The sequence below is a fragment of the Triticum urartu genome, chromosome 4 (assembly GCF_003073215.2).
Source record: "Triticum urartu cultivar G1812 chromosome 4, Tu2.1, whole genome shotgun sequence".
NCBI lineage: Eukaryota > Viridiplantae > Streptophyta > Magnoliopsida > Poales > Poaceae > Triticum > Triticum urartu.
This window is the reverse complement of record NC_053025.1, coordinates 330,269,874-330,291,828: the sequence shown is the minus strand read 5'-3', so window position 1 is coordinate 330,291,828 and position 21,955 is coordinate 330,269,874. Positions and strand designations below refer to the sequence as shown.

Below are 21,955 nucleotides of genomic sequence, written 5' to 3'. Positions count from 1 at the left end.
ATAATTAAATACTGTCACTGTATGGATAACTCTTGTTGTGAAAAGAGCTATTTACTCTATAATGGATAGGTAGAGCCAAAGAATGTGGACTATACAAGTTCGCAATACCTTTTGATGAAAGAAAGGGCTCCGGTGTATAGAGAGGGCCTCACCGTTTAAAAGGGAACCATAGAAACGATGGAACCCACTATTTTTTAGTATTATTAGAATGAATTTGTTATTTCGTATAGAAATAACTGAACGGAGTGGAATAAAAAATCGTGGTTGGGAAGGTTACTATAGCAAAAGCCATTGGAATTAATATTTTATATATCGGAATAATTAGTTTTGTTATTAATGAGAAAAAGGGTGGCTAAAAGAAGAGAAATCATTAGTTATTCATTAAGGTTAATTTGATTCAATGACCAGAGTTCCGCGAGGATATATAGCCCGGAGACGACGAACAAAAATGCATTCATTTGCCTCAAAATTTAGAGGGGCTCATTTAAGACTTAATCGAATGATTACCCAACAGGTAAAAAGAGCTTTTGTTTCCTCTCATCAAGATAGAGGTAGGCAAAAGAGGGATTTTCGTCGTTTGTGGATCACTCGGATAAACACAGCAACGCGGGTATATAAAGTATTCGATAGTTATAGTAAATTAATACACAACCTGTACAAGAAGAAATTGATTCTTAATCGTTAAATGCTTGCACAAGTAGCTATATCAAATCCAAATAATCTTTACATGATTTCCAATAAAATAAAGATCATCAATTAAAGGTATAAATAAAGTAATATACTGGAATAATAAAAGATGAATTCCCGAAGAGGGAACTCCGGGAAGATACAATAAATTAAGATTAAGTGGTAGGAATCAAAGAGCTGGATTACTTTCTTTATAATATATATAGGTATGGCCCTTTCGAATTCGAATAAAACATCAACAATCGGAACTTAAGTTCCGGTTGTTGTTTCTTAAATTTTGGTTGTTGTTCCTTAAGTTTCGATTGGAATTGTACTTTTGTGTTAATTGAGGAATATGTCTAGTTTTTCTGGGTCTAGAACCTGTAATTATTGAAATTGACTGGGCTTGAAATTGCTTTTCGTTCTCATAGTTATGAAACGGTAAGAAAGATAAAATACGAGCCTGTTTTATAGAAAGAGTAATTAATCATTGTTGTTTCAACGTTAATTTATTTATTCGTCTCGATAATATTTTTCCTTGTTCACTAATAAATCTATTAATTAAACTCATATTTCTATAATCAATTCGATCTCCCGGGACAATCTGGGGACGCCTACGAAAAGGTTGTTTAGATTTACGAAAAGGTTGCTTGAATTTACGAAAAGTTTGCTTGGATTTACGAAAGGGTTGCTTGGATTTATTAAAAGTTTTCTTGGATTTACTAAAGGGTTGCTTAGATTTAAGAAAAGGTTGTTTAGATGTACACATGATTTATTCCTTATTTAAAATTTGAAAATTTGAAAATTCACTTCTTTATTTTATTAATATAGGATCCAGAAGAAGTAGTTTTTCTTTGATCCATATCTTATTTGGTTCATATTATAGTATATGAATACCCTCTTTACATATGAAATAATATCTACCGGAAATCAGATGAGTTGATTTGTATTTTGTATTCTATACTATGTTTTCTTTATATATTAAATATGAAGTTCTTACTCTTTCTGTTGTTTGGAAAGATCAAACACACGATGTTCCTATTTCTTTATCTCGTGATGAGTCGTATGCTTGCGACAATAACGACAAATTTTTTTGAATTCTAATTGTCCAGGTGTATTGTGGCGATTCTTTTGAGTACTATATCTAGAAATCCCCGTCGATTCCTCATTGGCACCTTTTCGAACACAACTGATGCATTCCAAAATAACTCTGATTCTAACATCTTTTCCCTTGGCCATGAACCTCCTTTTCTTTTTGGATTGGCTTAACTTAATTCTTCTACTTATTCTTTTATTCTTATATTTTGAATCCGGAGAAGAAGAATAAAATTCATTAGAATAATTTTTATTCTTTAATTAAGTAATAAAAAATAGATAAATAATTAAAGAATAAAATCCTTGTCGAATTAGCAAAGATTTTGGTTCGAAATCCTTTCATTTAATTAGCCAGCCCCGCCTTTTCTATGCTCTGATTTCTGAGGCCTTATTTAGCTTGGGTACCCCTTTAAATTGAATTTCTATTTTCAAAAATAGGGTTTACCAAATTTTTAATGACTCTGAGGTTCAACCCAATCCATCTTTTCTTTGTTTTTCCTTCCGATACTAAAAAAAGATTGAAAAGGATCAAATTTTGTCATATCACGAAGAAATCTATCCCTCCCATAACAATAACTAGAATTAGAAAAAGGGAATGACAAAGCATCTGGGAATAAACGATTAATTTCTATCAATAAACCTGCTAAAGCACCAAACCATAGAGTACATAGCATGGGTGCTACAGAGAGATATGTTTTTATATCCCGCATTGAAAATCCTCCTTCCTTGTTGGAATACATATATGATCATAAACTCTTGCCCAAGATTGTTATGCTATATATAAAACGAACCATATCAACGAAATTTTCCTATCCCTAAAAAAGAAAAAGATGACCCCTTCTTCCTATATATTACCAAGGAAAAGTAATCCTTCTTTTATAGGTGAAATTATATTGGATTTTATATGTATATAATTCCTTAATTATATGAGACCAAAAAGAACAAATGACACGAGGATTCTATATATAGATAGAGAAAGAAAGAAGAAGAAAATTAAGATGTGGAAAAGAAGACAGGAATTGTGTACAATGGCATTGTACAACAATTTAATTTGGAAAAGGGATGTAGCGCAGCTTGGTATCGCGTTTGTTTTGGGTACAAAATGTCACAGGTTCAAATCCTGTCATCCCTACCTATTACTTCTTTCTTCTTTATAGGCAGTAGCGACGAGATCAATTAAAGTAAAGTGGGTATAACTTGAATTTGTGGAGACTATACGTACGTGAGATACATTAGGAATAGAAAAAGATTTTCTTTTTGAATGAATGAAAGCTCTCTTAGTTCAGTTCGGTAGAACGCAGGTCTCCAAAACCCGATGTCGTAGGTTCAAATCCTACAGAGCATGATTCCATCTATTTTATGTCGAAGCAGAGTAAAATAACTTAACAAAATTGAATTGTAACTCCAATTTCAAATTGACCTCCTCTTTGGTCTGGAGGAGGTCAATAAAAAAAAGACTCAATCAAAGATCCAACTGATCCCCACGCATGTATTGCAAATATCCGGCCTCCCGGGCCTGGTGCGCCGCGCCCGCCGACTGGCCGTCTGCCGCCCGCTGCCCGCGTGAGACGCTGTGCCGCCACCGTCTTCTCCACTTCCGTTTGCCGGAGCAGCTCCGGCCACCGCCTCCACGCGCCTCGCCGGAGTTCGGCGCTCCGCATCGCCGCCGTGTAGTCTCGGCGCCCGAGCTCGCCGGCCGACGCCGTCCGCCGTGGCACGCCGCCTGGACACCGCCTCCGTTCGCCGGCGTCGACCGCCGCCATCTCCCGCCACTGCATCGCCGGCGCAAGCGCCGCCCCGCCGCCATCCTTTCTCGTCCTCGCCTCGCCGGAGAAGATCTGCCTCGCTGGAGTTCGAAGTCCGGCCGGATCCGGGGAGTGGGATGAGATCCACCACTCCCCAAACCAAACACACCCTCGCCCGAGCCGGATCTTGTCATCCCGGATCCCTCCGTCCCGTTAACTTTTCGCGGAGGTAAAATTTCACTAAATCCCCGAAATTTCCAGATTCATATGCTCATGTTCATCATGTCATAACTTCGCATCCGTAGCTCCGTTTTGCGCGTGTAGCATATCAAAATGTTCGTCTCAACGAGTACATCATTCCATCTCATTGAATGATTTTCATTTGAGCTCATCTTGATGCCCGAAATGCTGTTGGAAGAGGGCTATGTGATGAATTTGTCAGATCTGTTTCAGCAAATAGCTATTTGTGATTTTTGCCATGATTAATGTGTGCATGATATGATCCTGAGCTCTACATGTGTTTTGTTATATGCCATGCCATCTTTACAGTGGTGCTTGCCATGTATTTTTGTGATCTATGTGGTGACTAGCACAAGCTTGCAAATTAGCGTAGTCGGTAATGCTGATTTTAGGGACTTAGAATTTCACTCAGTCCTTATCCTGATTTTGTTGTTATCCCATATGTTCATGTTGTTTCCTAGTGATGCGTGCCTCTTTTAAGGATGATCAGTAAGGATGTTTTGTTATTATTGTGGTGCTCTATCCATCCATGTCTTTGTTTGCATTTATGGAGCACCCTAGCTTGAGTCAATCAAGCTCTACTTTTGCTATAAAATGTTCCTGGCAGATTGTTAACATGTTTAGCGATTTTGCCGAGGATGTTGCTATTGATCCGTGCATGCTATGTTGTTGTTCTTGCCATGTATAGCTTCTTTTCCATGTCTTCTTGATGGGTGTATGCTTAGTTTGTCATTATATGCTTTGTAGTGAGTGCATCGAGCTCGTAAACATGCCTACTCGTTAACCGATTTGCATGCTCCAGTTTTTCACCAAGTCTGAGATCTGTTTATGTTCTTTCCATGTTCACATGCTTGCAATTGCATTTTTATGATCCCTTTTGGCTCAAGGTCACTAAGGGACTTTTGTTAAGTGCTTTGAGTAGCTTCATGCCATGCCTTGCTTTGCCATGTTAAGTTCCTGTAGCTTGTAGTTTTCGTGCTCTAAAGTGTGCTTCCTGATGGTAAAATCCTGACTTGTTGTTATTTCTCTATGTCTGAAACCTGTTATCTTTTGCACTTTTGCCATGATTGTTTGAACCTGTTATTGGATGGTTTAGCCGTAGCTCAGTGTTCATCTTTTGTCAAGCTTCATGAGTGGATCCCTGCCATGTATTTTGTTGCCATGTTTGAGTGCTGTAGAATGTTGTTCTTGATGCATTTAGATGGCTACTTGCTGATTATCGCAGACCGGTGCCATATTTGTTTTGCTTGCCATTTCCAAACCGTGCATCCGATTCCGGTGATCTTTATATCGATTTCAACCAAAATCATCTCACCTTTCCAACGGCACTCTTGTATTTCCATGTTGAGGCCAGGTTCAATCATTCCTTTCCAAATCATGCATATGCATCACATATCGCATACCGCATATCATATCATGTTCGTGTGTTGGTTGTTTACTATGTTGTGTGCTTCTTTCCGGTGTTGCTTCTTTAGGTTGGTTCCGATAACGTCGCGTTTGTGAGGACCCGTTCGACTACGTCCGTTTGTCTTCTTCATGGACTCGTTCTTCTTTCTTGCGGGATTTCAGGCAAGATGACCATACCCTCGAAGTCACTTCTATCTTTGCTTGCTAGTTGCTAGCTCTTTTGCTATGCCTATGCTGCGATACCTACCACTTGCTTATCATGCCTCCCATATTGTTGAGCCAAGCCTCTAACCCACCTTGTCCTAGCAAACCGTTGTTTGGCTATGTTACCGCTTTGCTCAGCCCCTCTAATAGTGTTGTTAGTTGCAGGTGAAGATTGAAGTTTGTTCCTTGTTGGAACATGGAGATGTTGTTCCTTGTTGGAACATGATTACTTGTTGGGATATCACAATACCTCTTATTTAATTAGTGCATCTATATACTTGGTAAAGGGTGGAAGGCTCGGCCTTATGCCTGGTGTTTTGTTCCACTCTTGCCGTCGTAGTTTCCGTCATATCGGTGTCATGTTCCCGGATTTTGCGTTCCTTACGCGGTTGGGTTATAATGGGAACCGCTTGATAGTTCGCCTTGAATAAAACTCTTCCAGCAATGCCCAACATTGGTTTTACCATTCGCCACCTAGCCTTTTCTTTCCCTTGGGTTCTGCAGACTCAAGGGTCATCTTTATTTTAACCCCCGGGGCCAGTGCTCCTCTGAGTTTTGGTCCAAACTAGAGCCCTGTGCAGCGCCCCTCGGGGAAACACGAGGTTTGGTTTTAGTTGTATGGAGAGCTCATCTGAGTGTGCCTTGAGAACGAGATATGTGCAGCTCCTATCGGGATTTGTCGGCACATTCGGGCGGTGTTGCTGGACTTGTTTTACAATTGTCGAGGATGTCTTGTAACCTGGATGCCAAGCCTGATCGGATTTTCTTGGGAGAAGGAATATCCTTCGTTGACCGTGAGAGCTTGTGATGGGCTAAGTTGGGACACCCATGCAGGGATTTGAACTTTCGAAAGCCGTGCCCGCAGTTATGGGCAGATGGGAATTTGTTAATGTCCGGTTGTAGAAAACCTGAAGTTGATCTTAATTTAAATACATCAACCGCATGTGTAATCGTGATGGTCTCTTTCCGGCGGAGTCCGAGAAGTGAACACGGTGTTGGAGTTATGTTTGACGTAGGTTGTTCTAGGATCACTTCTTGATCATAGTTGTTCGACCGTGCTTTTGCCTTCTCTTCTCGCTCTCATTTGCGTATGTTAGCCACCAAATATGCTAGTCGCTTGCTTCAGCTCCACCGCATACCTTTTACCTTACCCATAAGCTTAAATAGTCTTGATCCCGAGGGTGCGAGATTACTGAGTCCCCGTGACTCACAGATACTTCCGAAACCAGCTTGCAGGTGCCGTTGAACCAAGAAGGTGACACAACCAAGCTCAAGGAGGAGCTCGATGAAGATCTTGTCCTTTGTGTTGTTTCCTTCTAGTTGATCAGTAGAGGAGCCCAGTTGGGGTCGATCAGGGATCTGTGTAGAATTTGGGGTAGTCTTCTTTCATTTTGGCACCGTAGTCGAACCCTGATTGTATCTAGATGATGTAATGCTTTATTCATGTAATTGTGTGAAGTGGCGATTGTAAGCCAACTATGTATCTATTTCCCTTATGTATTACATGGGTTGTGCGAAGATTACCTCACTTGCGACATTGCTTTCAATGCGGTTATGCCTCTAAGTCGTGCCGATACCAACTTGTAACGCCCTCGATGCGGCTATATCTCCCACGTGTCGAAGCACGACTCAGAGGCATAACCGCATTGAAAGCAATGTCACAGGTGAGGTAATCTTCACACAACCCATGTAATACATAAGGGAAAGAGATACATAGTTGGCTTACAATCGCCACTTCACACAATTACATGAATAAAGAATTACATTCAACCAGATACAATCAAGGTCTGACTACGGAACCAAAATAAAGAAGACTACCCCAAAAGCTACACAGATCCCCGATCGACTCCAACTGGGCTCCACTACTGATCAACTGACTCGAAACAACACAAAGAATGAGATCTTTATCGAGCTCCTCCTTTGACCTTGGTTGCATCACCTGCGCGGATCAACGACACTTGCAAACTGGTTTTGGAAGTATCTGTGAGTCACGGAGACTCAGTAATCTCACACCCTCGCGATCAAGACTATTTAAGCTTATAGGTAAGGTAAAGGTATGAGGTGGAGCTGCAGCAAGTGACTAGCATATATGGTGGCTAACATACACAAATGAGAGCAAGAAGAGAAGGCAAAGCACGGTCGAGAAACTATGATCAAGAAGTGATCCTAGAACAACCTACGTCCAGCATTACTCCAACACCGTGTTCACATCCCGGACCCTGCCGAGAAGAGACCATCACGGTAACTCACGTGGTTGATGTATTTTAATTAAGATAAACTTCAGGTTTTCTACAATCGGACATTAACAAATTCCCATCTGCCCATAATCGCGGGCACGGCTTTTGAAAGTTCAAATCCCTGTAGGCTCTCACAGTCAACGAAGGATATTCCTTCTCCCAAGACATTCCGATCAGACTCGGCATCCCGGTTACAAGACATCCTCGACAATGGTAAAACAAGACCCGCAAAGCCACCCGAATGTGCCGACAAATCCTGATAGGAGCTGCATATATCTTGTTCTCAGGGCACACCGGATTGTCCAAGGTTCCGTGTAACATCCCAAATTTTCAATTTGGAATGTTATACATTAGGTCATCATGCATATCATATTTTATTTTGCTTTTGGTTTTGATCCTAGAAAATCCTAAGCAACTCAAGGACCCACGGAGAGAGTTGGGGATTTCGTTATTTACATATTTGAGTTTTCTCAAATTATGTAAACAGGATCATTTGGTTTATTTTATTTTATCATCAATTATTTCTATTACAAAAATATGAGAGAGGGAATAAAATGACTTTCCCAAAATATAGAAATATTGAGGATTTAATAAAAAAATCAAATAAGTTTTATTTCGGAGTTTTTCGGTATTTTATTTGAATTTAGGAAAAATGCGCGTTTTTCAAAGTTGTATTTTGGGCCCAGATAAATGTTCACTTTATCGGGCTTGATTTTAGAAACCCGGCAAAATTTATTTCATGATTTTTGGAGTCCGTTTAGTATTTCTTTTTATTTTTCTTCCGAGCGGATTTATAAAAAAAACGCGAACCGACTACGGGCCGTAACCGGCCAGGACACCGCTGGCCGGGGGCCTTTATAAGGCGCCGAAGCCCGAGAGGAGGAGCCCAGCCACCAGCCCCAAACCCTAGCTAGCCGCCGCCCCAGCCGTCGCCGCCGCCCGCCGCCGCCGCCGCCGGAGCTGCGCGACTTTCGAGGTTCGCCGCCACCTCGATTTCCATGCAGTTTTTAAAAAAAAAATCTGGTCGTCGTTTGTCTTTTTCGTCGGATTTTCCGCGGTTATTTTCTGATCGCGATTTCTGATCCGATTTTCGTTTTAGTATAACTTTTCGCTCGTTTATCGGAATCAGGCGATTCAAGCGCCTGGAGTTTCGTCTCGAAACCCTCTTTCCGAATAATCAACTTAAAAAAGTTTTTGCTACTGTAAAATTTAGCCTAGATCCAGATTGCTAGAACGAAGTTGTTTTCTTTCGCCGTTTGATTTCTTTTGCTTTGTTCGATTTGATTCTTTTTGCCAACCAGGGTTCTTAAGTTGAACTTTCTGGTTAGATCTTCTATTTGAGTTTTACCTGTGCATTAGATGAGTTCTTATTGTATGCTTGTTGTTTGTCTACGATAGAATACCTGGAGTGTGCCGCCTGTTACATTGAATCTCTAGGTTACGCGGATCATCAGCAAGGCAAGTAACACTTTGATCATACCTTTTCTACAACCCAGTTTTATTGCATTACATCAATCCTCACACATTGCATGATTAGGATCTAATTAAATTGTGGGATGGGAAGTAGATGAGGTAGTACCTATTACCTGTTTATTATCAAACCTTTGGGAGTTACTTCTACGTTTGCTTATTATGCCATGCTATGCTAGTAGACGTGGATTGGGTGAGTGATATCCATTGACAGATGTGAGATTGTTAATTAATGGTTTATCTAAGGTGGCAACCTAACACACATCTGGGTGGATTGAGGCACCTGGGGTTTCCAGGACTTGCCTGTTTTTATTTGGACCGCCACCCAGGCTCAAAAGGATCATGAGATTATTCATACTAGAAACTTCCGTGTTCAGCCACAAGCCATTATGGGCTCTGGCATAGTTGACTAAGTTGTGCGAACTCTTACAGTGGTAGACTAGCAGATGTAGGGGATGTAGGTGGTACGGTCTAACCGATCGTAAGGTGCTAGCACTTCTGAAAGACTATGTCTCGGTCATCCGTCTTCTCAAACACCCTGTAGTGCGAGAAACCAAACAGAGGCGATCGAGTCTTGTGGGGAAAGTGCGCAAACCTCTGCAGAGTGTAACAAACTAATCATGGTTAGCCGTGTCCCCGGTTATGGACATCTTGAGTATCTAGTACCTGGATTATCATGTGAATCTCAACATGTTACTCTAAATTAATTTTGATGGGTTTTAATGATGCTACTTAATTGGGATTGAGAATGCTGTCAACCATTCTCAATGTTTAACAACCACCATGATAGTAATTAATTTTATTCCTTTGAAGTAGGGAAAAATTGGCTTTATGCAAAAACAGTAACCATAGAGCTTTCCACCAGCCAAATATGCATATAGTATAGCTGTTGCATTTCATTATTCTCTATGTGTTACCTTGCCAGCATATTCCATGTGCTGACCCGTTTTCGGGCTGCAACGTTAATGTTGCAGACTTTTCAGACGACGATTAAGGAGTTTTAGGTCGTGGTTCTATACTCAGTGATGCCGTTGGAGTTGATGGACTCACTTATCTTCCAAGCCTTCCGCTGTTATCATTATTAGATGGCCTTAAGCCATGTTTATTGTAATAAGTTCTCTTTTGAGACACTCGATGTAATAAGTGTGTGATTGCTACTCTGTTATAAATCCTCCGAGTACTGTGTGGTGTCAGCATTACTGATCCAGGGATGACACCGAAGCACAGAGATCAGACTGTTTGGGGTCTGGTGGCTACATTCCGGTAGACCAGCCCAGAGTTGCCCCTGGTGGTCACCGGCAGCTGATAGGTTGGACCAACACTCAGAGGAGCACTGGCCCGGGGGGGTTAAAATAATGATGACCCTCGGGAGTGCGACTCCCAAGGGAAAAGAAAAAGGCTAGGTGGCAAATGGTAAAACCAATGTTGGGCCTTGCGGGAGGAGTTTTATTCAAGGCAAACTGTCAAGGGGTTCCCATTATAACCCAACCATGTAAGGAACGCAAAATCCGGGAACATAACACTGATATCACGGAAACTAGGGCGGCAAGATTGGAACAAAATACCAGGCATAAGGCCAAGCCTTCCCCCCTTTACCAAGTATATAGATGCATTAATTAAATAAGAGATATTGTGATATCCCAACAACATATCCATGTTCCAACAAGGAACAAACTCCAATCTTCACCTGCAACTAACAACTCTATAAGAGGGGCTGAGCAAAGCGGTAACATAGCCAATCAACGGTTTGCTAGGACAAGGTGGGTTAGAGGCTCATGGCAATATAGGGGAGGCTTGATAAGCAAGTGGTAGTTATCGCAACATAGGCATAGCAAAAGAGCGAGAATCTAGCAAGCAAAGATAGAAGTAATTTCGAGGGAATGATCATCTTTCCTGAAATCCCGCAAGGAAGAAGAACGAGTCCGTGAAGAAGACAAACGGGCGTAGCCAACGGATCCTCACAAACGCAACGTTACCGGATTACCGAGAAGAAGTACACCGGAAAGAAAGCAAACAACATAGTAAACAAATATCACATAATCATGGCATGATGCACAACAAGTATGATGCATGTCCGTTTTAAAGATACATGGCATGGCAAAGTGCATAAACAATCCTACAAATTAAGTGGAGCACAATATGCAACGGAGTTGCATATTGAAGAAAACACCACATGACTTATTTAGTTCTCTCTCGTTAGGTACTCAACAATGTTAAATGTTGGTTAGCATGGCAAGGGGTGAAGCAAAAGATAACTACCTATCTAGGCAAGTTTAAATGAGGCCGGAACAACAAACAACAAGTCCAGAAAATTCCCCATGAGCATAATTATGGATTGGTTACTGATCTGCCCTAAACACAATTTTAGAATTATTAAACATGCAAAGTGAGTCAACCATGTTAAACTAGGCATTTTTCCACCCCATTTACATATAAAGTTTGTTAAAATCCGAGTTACGATTATTTAGTAATGAATTAAAACATTTTAACATGGAATAGGAGTAAATTTAACCAAACAACATTTTAAATATTTCAAACATGCATGAAAGTTGAATATTATTAAACTAGACAAAATTCTAAGCAACTTTCATATTAAGTTTGTTTTAATCCGATGCACGGTTTGTGAGTAACTATATGTATGAAGCTAGGGGGTTTTTCTGTAAAACTGGTTTATTGGAATAATATCTACAATTGTCCAGTGAAAAAAATAGGAGTTGGGCCGAAACTGGCTGGACCAACCGTGCACAGTGGGGGTTAGGGCGGCTGCTCATAGTGGGCTGGCTTCGCGTGGATGGGCCGGGGAGGCTGGGCCTTGAGGGAGGGACTCAGCGGGCTGGCAGCTTGCGACCGGGAAGTCAACGCAGGCGCTGGTCGCTGGTCGTCCTCGACCTCACGTGGGCTACACACGTAGAAGCAGGGGAGGCAGAAGCGGGATGCAGAGGAGCGTCGGGAATGGCAGAGCTCGGCGCGGATACATGGCATCGAGGCGCGGGGTTCGCCGAACAGAGTGGACCAGGCTGAGCCCGTCCTGATCAAGTAGTAGAGTGGCTTGCCAGTGGAAGCTCGAGGGCGGGCGTTCATGGCGGGACTTGGGGGCAACGGGAGGCATCAGATCCGGGGTTGGGGAATCCATTCCCGCTGACAGAACGACCTGGCGCAGCGCGGGCTTCGAGATCCGGGCGGCGACGATGAGGCCCAAGGCTGCAAGGGGTGGTTCCCTGGACGCAACAAAGAGACGGAGTCGAGTGGGAGAGATGAGAGAGGGAGAAACGGGAGGAGCACGGGAAGGTGGAGAAGGAGGGGGCGGCCGGCGCTCATCTGGTTGGCTCCTGGTTTCGCTTGCCGGCGCGGAGGTTGGTGGTGACGCGGGGTCGAGGGGCTCCTTCCCTCGATCCAATCGAGAGCAAGGGAGCAGGGGGAGCACGAGAGGATCTGCATCGAGAAAGGGTAGTGGTTGGGCGCGGATGGAGAGGCGGAGGTGGATCGGGAGGAGATCCCGAGTTTGGTGGGAGGTTGTCGGCTGGCTAGATTGGTCGGGAAGGATCCTGAGGAAGGTGGAGACTGGGTGGCGGCGCGAGGAGGGAAAAGAGGGAATTGGTCTAGGGTTAGGCTAGGGTTTGATCTGATTTAGTAAGTGGGTGCACTATAAATAGGAAAAAAAATAGGGTTGGGATTAGACCCTCCGATCGTAATTGGGCGGTCGAGAATAAAAGGTTAGAGGAGTCCAATGAACAAAACGGAGATGTTTTGTAGATGTTTGGGGATGATCCGGACACAACGGTGACGACTGCTCGGGTCGGGTCCGGGACAATTTTCGGACGCACGCTCGAGGCGGCTGCGGGCTGACGAGAGAGGTTAGATTGGACCTGGCGGGAGGTAGTGATCTGTTTAGACGGTCTCGAGATGAGAGAAGAGAAGAGAGGGAGGCCCGGCGACTATTTCCGGAGACCGAAAACGTCCGACGTTTTGACCGGCTACTATTGCCGCTATATTAATTCGTTGGGGCGTCAAACGGACTCCAAATGCGATGAAACTTGGCAGGCATTCTATCTACACTATAATAAGACCACACGCCAACTTTCAACCCATTCCGAGAAAAAATTTCATCCACTTATAAAAATAGTATTTCAGACATGCCGCGGGCGCGTGCAAGAGTGGTTGGGCTCGGAACGAACAACGGAAGGAACTGGAAGAACCCGGACGCATTCAAAAACATGATGATGCAATGCACATGATGACATGATGAAATGCAACACGCACGCAAAAGACATGGCAACAACAGCGAATAACTCGAAGACACCTGGCACAACGGTCTCGGGGCGTTACAACACTCCACCACTTTGAGAGGATCTCGTCCCGAGATCTAGAATGGCACCGGAGGGACAACGGAAGAGAAAGAGGAGAGGTAAAGCTAAGTTGCTTCTTTGACAAACGAGTGAAACCACGAGCCTGGAGAAGGTTAAGCCATTGAAAGAAAGAATGCAACGGAGGTGAACAAAGTTGAAAGCACTCCGTTAGGGAGGGGATCAAGGAAGACCAAATTCAGGCAGCACCCCGGTTAAAAAGAAAAGGAATTGAATAAGAACTTGATAAGATGATAAAATACTTGAATGAAAACACAACATACTGCCTCCGGAACTATTGAATGAATGGAACAAGGGGTAAGAAAGATCTCAGACAAACTCCGGTTGAAAAAGAGGTGCAAGGCTTGATAAGGCGAAAAGAACTTGAGCAAAAGGGCACAACACTCCAGTTGAATGGATAGGCATGAAAAGAACATGATCTTCACAATTTGAGATAATGATTGAAAAGAGCAACATTGCAAGGCCTCCGGAAGAAAGAAATAGAAGGTAGATAATTGAAAGAAAAGAATGGAGAAGAAAATGCCAACTTCTGCCACAACATAGCTTGAAAAGGCATCTTTAGGAGAAGGGTCGAACAGAGTTGTTAGAAAGCCAACAATGAAAAAGGGTAATCTTGATATGGTCTTATGTAATACATCTCAAATTATGAGGTGACAACCTGCCACTCACGACAAAAGAATTGGATTGGTATGAACAAGGAGACGAGAAAGCTATTACACCGGGAGGATAGATGAAGAACTTGGGTCATTTATGAGCACCATAAATAGCAATAGTCCTTAGGAATGGCTTTAGGTGAAACATGACACAAGATAACTCCAACAAAAAGGTAGATGGATTTAAAATATCTCATTCTTAAAAACATGTGAATCATCAAACATGAACTCAAATTATCAAGAATGACATAATACCACTTCTAATAATATGGTAGAAACAATTGCACTCCGGAATACACGGAGAAGAATACTTGAGTTCCTTAGAAAAGAATGTTGATGAACACTTCGAGAAGGAAATTAAATCCTTGATGAAACCATCATGTAGAACCTCCGGTAATAAAAGGATGATCAAACAAAAGGAAGGAGAATTTGAAAACACAAGGTGAAACCTTGCAATGATTAGATGGACCTTCGCGATGAAATAAATTAAGAGCTTGGAACTCCGGAAAAGATGAAACAAGTGAAACCGAGAATTTGATGCGCCTCCGGAATAAAGAATTGAATTTACATGATGAAACACAGAATAAGAATTACGTTATGGGCATCCTTCACCAATTAAATTGATGACCAACAATGGATTTGGCACACTACTTATTCACGTAGTAAGGATTAAGATAGATATAGCGCAAACTTGAGAAGGTTTTCAACGAACCACCGGTAGGATGAAACAACGAATGAATTAATATGATAACCATGGAAGAGAGATCTTGAACGAACCACCGTAAGAATTGAAGAGGAACAAATAAAACATGAGAAAACACCGGGAAGGTTCAGCAAATAAACGAAGATGCTTGAGAGAATTTAGATCCATGAGAACAAAGAGATTATGAGCTGATTAGAGGATCCTTGATCTAAGCACCGGTATGACGGAGACTGATAACTGAAAGCTGAGAATGAATAAACCTGAATTGATGGACTCCAGATAGGTGAAAGGAATTCTCACAATCAAAACAATTATGAGAGGATGGCAACAAGCTAGAATCACGCATCTCTGAGAGAACGAAGATAAGGAGGAAAAAACTCTTCTTCGGTCTTCAAAATCTGAGAATTACGACGAGAAACACCACCAAATTGTTGAGATACTCCGGGATGAAAATTATAAAGGTTGAACGAACGATGAAAAGAATTTGAAAGATCTTGGAGAAAGACATTTGACTGATGATAATTCATTCTTACGTCAACTTTGAAAAGAATTTGAAAAGCTCCGGGAAAATTAGAAGAGTCAGGTAAGATCCTGGGAAAAGACCTGTGGGTTAGGGCCCACTCAAAAGAAACACTGTAGAATGATTTAAAAGAAAGAATGCACCTGTTGAATTAAAAGGCTTGAATGAGAGAACGTTCTCGAAGATATTGAACAACTGCAGAGCGGAAACACGAATCTTTGAGATATCTTGAGCACTCCGGAACAATTGAATAGCGAGAAATGACTGAATATGAGGTGCACCGGCAAGAGAAGGTATTTCAAACGAGGAAAGGATATGATCAACCAAGCTTGAATTGATTCCACCGGAGAAGAAAACGAATTAAGAATGATGAATGTGTAGAGCATCTTAACGAGAACCACCGGGTAAGAATATTGACGAAACAGAATGGGGAGACTTCATATCCAATAAAAGGATACTTGATTAAGAAATCTGATTCCTTGAAGAAAAAGGGGTGGGAGGGTGGGAAAAACAAAGGCAACTTGGAGACGGAAGAAATGAACACCGTTGAGAAGAATTGATACTTGATCTTGCAGATGTTGAAATGAACGGATCCACTTGAAGAGAGACATGCCGGTTGAAAAAGGATTGACATGACAATCTCGATTATCAAGAAGGATTAGTATTCACATAGGAGTATGAGAACACCGTTTAGGAAAGGTATGGAATCAACATTTGACCTCGAAGCAACTCGAATACCACAACTCAAAACAAAACAAAGGATTTGCTTGTAGAATAAGCCGGAACAAACATATGATAGAGATTTCATCCAAAGTTTTCGTGGTGGGGCCTACACGGGCTTGATCGTACAACACCATCATGTACAAGGTAGTGCACATGACATACGAAGCATCCCCGAGTCGGCATAGCCAAGGACTCTTTAAGACACAACGAGATCACTGTAAAACCAACCGTGGATAGGCGAAAGATATCCTACATCACTGGACGTCGAACACCATCACTGGACGTCGAACCCCAATTTCATATCATACATCTGTCAGAATGATATCCTAAGGGCTACTTGAATTCCCACTTAAAAACTCCTGAAACTTTCCGGTTATGCAATAAGGTGTTGGGGATACAGGGGAAGCATAATATCTCACCCAAAACTAACAAATCCTACATCCAGCTGTATCCATCCTTCAACACATAACCAAGAAGACTTCGGAAATTGTTTACCTCAACCTTCGAAAAGCATCCTTTATACGAGTTACGGGAATACTCCCGAACTCCCACCCCAGTACTGGGTAGCGTCGAGGTTATCTCACCAACAACTGCATAAAAGAGATTTTCGATGTCGGTGAACTCAGGTATTCCAGAACTGCAACGATAAAATTGTGACGACAACACCTCGGAGCTCAACTCCCTGGGACACTGCCACAACCCCTAAATGTCAGGAGGCACCAAGAACAATGTTCTCGTCACAAAACCATCGGAACGATTCCAAGATACCCGCGTGATCCTAAAATTTTTTTAGTGAAATTTGAGAAGAGAAGAGTCAAAACTCTACGTCAGGATGCCTCACCAGAGTGATGAAGGGACTGAGGAGTAAAAAGAATCCTACTCTCCGATATATATAATCCTAAATAACTCAAAACATTTTTCTAGACTCAACAACATCAGGGATTCAATCAAGCAGGGGGCTCCTAGTATCTCAAAAATTTGGTGGTGCTTCTCATCGTCATTCTCAGATTTTGAAGACCGAAGAAGAGTTTTACCTCCATATCTTATCCGTTCTCTCAGAGATTCGTGGTTCCAGTCGAGCCCATCCTCTCATAATTGTTTTCGATTGTCAGAATTCTTTTCACCTATCCGGAGCAATGCAAGATTCTTTTCAATTTGTTTCTTCGGAGCCCATCATTTCGGAAGACTTATCCATTCTCAGACTTCAGTTATCACTCTCCAAATCTTACCGGTGCTTCATTCAAATATCCTCTAATCAGCTCGTGATCTCTTCGTTCTCATGGATCTAAATTTCCCTCAAGTATCTTCTTTCGTTCTCTAATTTTCCCGGTGGTTCTTCATCTTTTATTTGTTCATTTTCAATTCTTACGGTGGTTCATTCAAGACTTCTCTTCCTTGGTTATCATATCAATTCATTTGTACTTTCCAAATGCTAATGGTGGTTCGTTGAAGTCTTTTCTCAAGTTTGTGCTATATCTATCTTAATCCTTTCTACGAATATAAGTAGTATGTCAAATCCGTTGCTTGTCATCAATTTAATTGGTGAAGGATACGCATAACGTAATTCTTATTCGTGTTTCATCCAAGTGATCAATTCCTTATTCCGGAAGCTCATCAAATTCTTGGCTTAAATTGTTTCATCTTTTTTTTTCCCGGAGTTCCAACCTCTTTCAATTTTATCACCACGGAGATTCATCTAAATCGTTACAAGGATTCACCTTGTGTTTTCAACTTCTCTTTCCTTTCGTTTGATCATTCTTTTGTTTACCGGAGTTCTTCATGAAGGTTCTGCATGATGGTTCATAAAGGATTTAATTCCTTTTCGAAGTTTTCATCAAGATTCTTTTCAGAGGAGCTTAAGCATTCTTCATCTTGCAATCCAGAGTGCAATTCTTTCTACCGTATCATTGGAGGTGGTATTATGTCACTCTTTGATAATTTGAGTTCATGTTAAAGGATTCACATGTTGTTAAGAATGAGGTATTCTAAATCCATCAACCTCTTCATTGGAGTTATCTTGGGTTATATTTCACCTAAAGCCTTCTCTAAGGATCGTTGCTATTTATGGTGCTCATAAGTGGCCCAAGTTCTTCATTTATCCCCCCGGCGAAATAGTCTAGTCTCTTTGTTTATATCAATCCAATCTATTGTTTCCGGTAGTGGCAGAATTTCACCTCATAGTTTTGAGATGTTCTCCATAAGACCACTACAAGCTTAATCTTTTCGTTGTTGGTTTTCCAACAACTACGTTCGACCCTTCTCCTAAAGATGCTTTCAAGCTCATTTGAGGTAGAAGATGTTGTTTTCTTCTCCGTTCCTTTAATTCCATTCTTGTATTTCTTTCTGAGGCATTGTGATGTTGCTCTCTTCACACTTCATCTCAGATTGTGAGGATCATGATTATTTTTCATGCTTATCCATTTAACCGGAGTGTCGTGCCCCTTTGCTCAAGTCCTTTTTCATCCTATCAAGTCTTGCATCTCTTTTCTACCGGAGTGCTTTCAACTTCGTTCATCGTCATTGATTTCTTTCTTTCAAGTTGTTCAACTTTTCAAGGTTCTTTGGTTTCACTCGTTTGTCAGAGAAGCAACTTAGTTTTAGCTCTTCTCTTTCTTTTCCGTTGTCCCTCCGGTGCCATTCTAGATCTCGGAACGAGATCCTCTCGTAGTGGTGGAGTGTTGTAACGCCCCGAGACCGATGTGCCAGGTGTCCTCCAGTTATTCGCTGTTGTTGCCTTGTCATTTCTTGCGTGTCATGCATCTCATATCATGTCATCATGTGCATTGCATTTGCATACGTGTTCGTCTCATGCATCCGAGCATTTTCCCCATTGTCCATTTTGCATTCCGGCGCTCCTATCTCCTCCGGTGCCCCTTTCTACCTCTTTTCGTGTGTGGGCATTAAACATTTCCGGATTGGACCGAGACATGCCATGCGGCCTTGGTTTACTACCGGTAGACCGCCTGTCATGTTTCGTGCCATTTGGACTTCGTTTGATACTCCAACGGTTAACCGAGGGACCGAAAAGGCCTCGTGTGTGTTGCAGCCCGACACCCTTTCAAAGTGGCTCAAAACCCACCTAAACCTCCTCCATCATCTTGGTCGTTCGATCATGATCGCGTGGCCGAAAACCGCACCTCATTTGGACTCTCCTAGCTCCCTCTACCTATATATATGTGCACCCCGTCCATTTTCGCGGACGAAACCCTAGAATTTCCCTTCGCGCCGCGCCAGACATGTTTGACCCCGCGCCGGACGTGTCCAGCCACCGCCCCGTCCAATCCTATCTCGCCACATGGCTCCGCCGCCGTCCCCGCGCTGCCTGGCCCGAGGCGCCCAGATCCGGCCCTCCCGGCCCGGTTCGTCTCCGCCGTCGCTTGCGCCTCCCCGCGCCTCCTCGTCCCTCTTCTCCGCCGCGCTCACCCGCCGCCGTCAGCCGACACCGGTGACCAACTCCGGCGACTGGTTCCCGCTGCCTTGCTCCGCCGTTCGCCGCCGGGGAGCCGGATCCAAGCTCGCCCGCGAGCCACCGCGGCTCCCCGTCACCGCCTAGCCTGGATCTGGCCCCTCCGGACCGGGATCCGCCGTCCCCCCTCTCCCGGCGCTGTCCTTTCGCCGACTCGCTGGTCCAGCTCACCGGCGACGCGCCTGGATCACCACCTCCTGTCTCCCCGATCCAGGAGGGATCGGGAGGAGGGAGACCTCCAAGTAGGCCGCGCGCCTGAATCCGGCCCAGCAGGCTAGCGCCGGCCTGCCCCGCCTACGTCCTCTCTCTTCTTCAGCTGGGCCGAGCCCACGTGGTGAGAACCCGCTATCCTCTGCCCGTGCGTTGTGTAACTATATAACGCTCGTCTGTTTTTTCCTGAAAACGGCTAAATCCCAGTAATTTTTATGCATATTCATCATGTCATAACTCTGCATTCGTAGCTCCGACTCGCGCATGTAGCATATCAAAATGTTCGCCTCGACGTGTACATCATTTCATCTCATTGCATCATTTTCATTTGAGCTCATCTTGATGCCCAAAATGCTGTTGGAAGAGGGCTATGTGATGATTTTGGCAGATCTATTTCAGCAAATGGCATTTTGTCATTTTTGCCATGTTTAATGTGTGCATGATATGATCCTGAGCTCTACATGTGTTTTGCTATCTGCCATGCCATCTTTTCAAAGGTGCTTTCCATGTATTTTTGTGATCTTTGTGGTGACTAGCACAAGCTTGCAAAGTAGCGTAATCGCTAATGCTGTTGTCAGGGACTTAGAATTTCATAAAGTCCTTGTCCTTGTCCTGTTTTTGTTTTTATGCCATATTTTCATGTTGTTTCCTAGTGATTCGTGCCTCTTTTGAGGATGATCAGTAAGGATGTTTTGTTAACATTGTGGTTCTCTATCCATCCATTTCTTTGTTTGCAATTATGGAACACCCAATCTTGAGTCAATCGAGCTCTACTTTTTCTATAAAAATGTTCCTGGCAGATTGTTAACTGGTTTAGCGATTTTTCCGAGGTTGTTGCTATTGATCTGTGCATGCTATGTTGTTGTTCCTGCCATGTCTAGCTTCTATGCCATGTCTTCTTGATGAGTGTATGATTACATTGTCATGTCATGCTTTGTGTTGAGTGCATCGAGTGTGTAAACATGCCTACTTGTTAATCTGTTTTGCATGCTCTAGCTTTTCACTAAGTCTGAATCTGTTTATGTTTTTGCCATGTTCACATGCTTGCAATTGTATTCTCTGATCCCTTTTGGCTCAAGGTCACTAAGGGAGTTTTGTTAAGTGCTTTGAGTAGCTTCATGCCATGCCTTGCTTTGCCATAATATGTTCCTGTAGCATGTAGTTTTCATGCTCTAAAGTGTGCTTCCTGATGATAAATTCCAGACTTGTGTTAATTTTCACCATGTCTGAAACATGTTATCATTTGCTCTTTTGCCATGCTTGTTTGAACCTGTTAATGAGTGATTTAGCCGTAGCTCAGTGTTCAACTTTTATCAAGCATCATGAGTGGATCCCTGCCATGTATTTTGTTGCCATGTTTGAGTGTTGTAGCATATTTATCTTGATGTGTTTAGTTGGTCACTTGCTGATTATCGCAGACCGGTGCCATATTTGTTTTGCTTGCCATTTCCAAACCGTGCATCCGATTCCGCTGTTCTTTATATCGATTTCAACCAAAATCACCTCACCTTTCTAGTGGCACTCCTGGATTTCCATGTTGAGGCCAGATTCCATCATCCCTTGTGAAATCTTGCATATGCATCACATATCGCATCCCGCATATCATACCATGTTTGCATCATGTTGTTTGAGCAGTGCACGTGGTTGATTGTGTTCTGTTTGCTTGTTGTTCTTGTTTGGGTAGAGCCGGGAGACGAGTTTGTGAACGAGGAGCCTGTTGAGTTCGCCTACGAGGTTCAAGTCAACTCTGAGAACTTTGCAGGCAAGATGACCATACCCTCGAAATCACTTCTATCTTTGCTTGCTAGATGCTCGCTCTTTTGCTATGCCTATGCTACGATGCCTACCACTTGCTTATCATGCCTCCCAAATTGCCATGTCAAACCTCTAACCCTCCATGTCCTAGCAAACCGTTGATTGGCTATGTTACCGCTTTGCTCAGCCCCTCTTATAGCGTTGCTACTTGCAGGTGAAGATTGGAGATCGTTCCTTGTTGGAACATGTTTATTGTTGGGATATCACTATATTATCTTGTTATCTTAATGCATCTATATACTTGGTAAAGGGTGGAAGGCTCGGCCTTTTGCCTAGTGTTTTGTTCCACTCTTGCCGCCCTAGTTTCCGTCATATTGGTGTTATGTTCCTGGGTTTTGCGTTCCTTACGCGGTTGGGTTATAATGGGAACCCCTTGACAGTTCGCCTTGAATAAAACTCGTCTAGCAATGCCCAACATTGATTTTACCACGCGCCAC

The 21,955-nt window shown here is 42.8% G+C and overlaps 1 non-coding gene and 1 pseudogene across 1 annotated transcript; one reads left to right on the top strand and one right to left on the bottom strand.

The window, feature by feature from the left end:
• Window positions 1-225: 225 nt before the first annotated feature.
• Window positions 226-1,971, bottom strand: LOC125551600 (annotated as a pseudogene).
• An 848-nt stretch (window positions 1,972-2,819) lies between these two features.
• On the top strand, window positions 2,820-2,893 carry TRNAP-UGG. The gene has a single exon. It is a non-coding gene; the product is annotated as a tRNA-Pro (tRNA).
• Window positions 2,894-21,955: the final 19,062 nt, after the last annotated feature.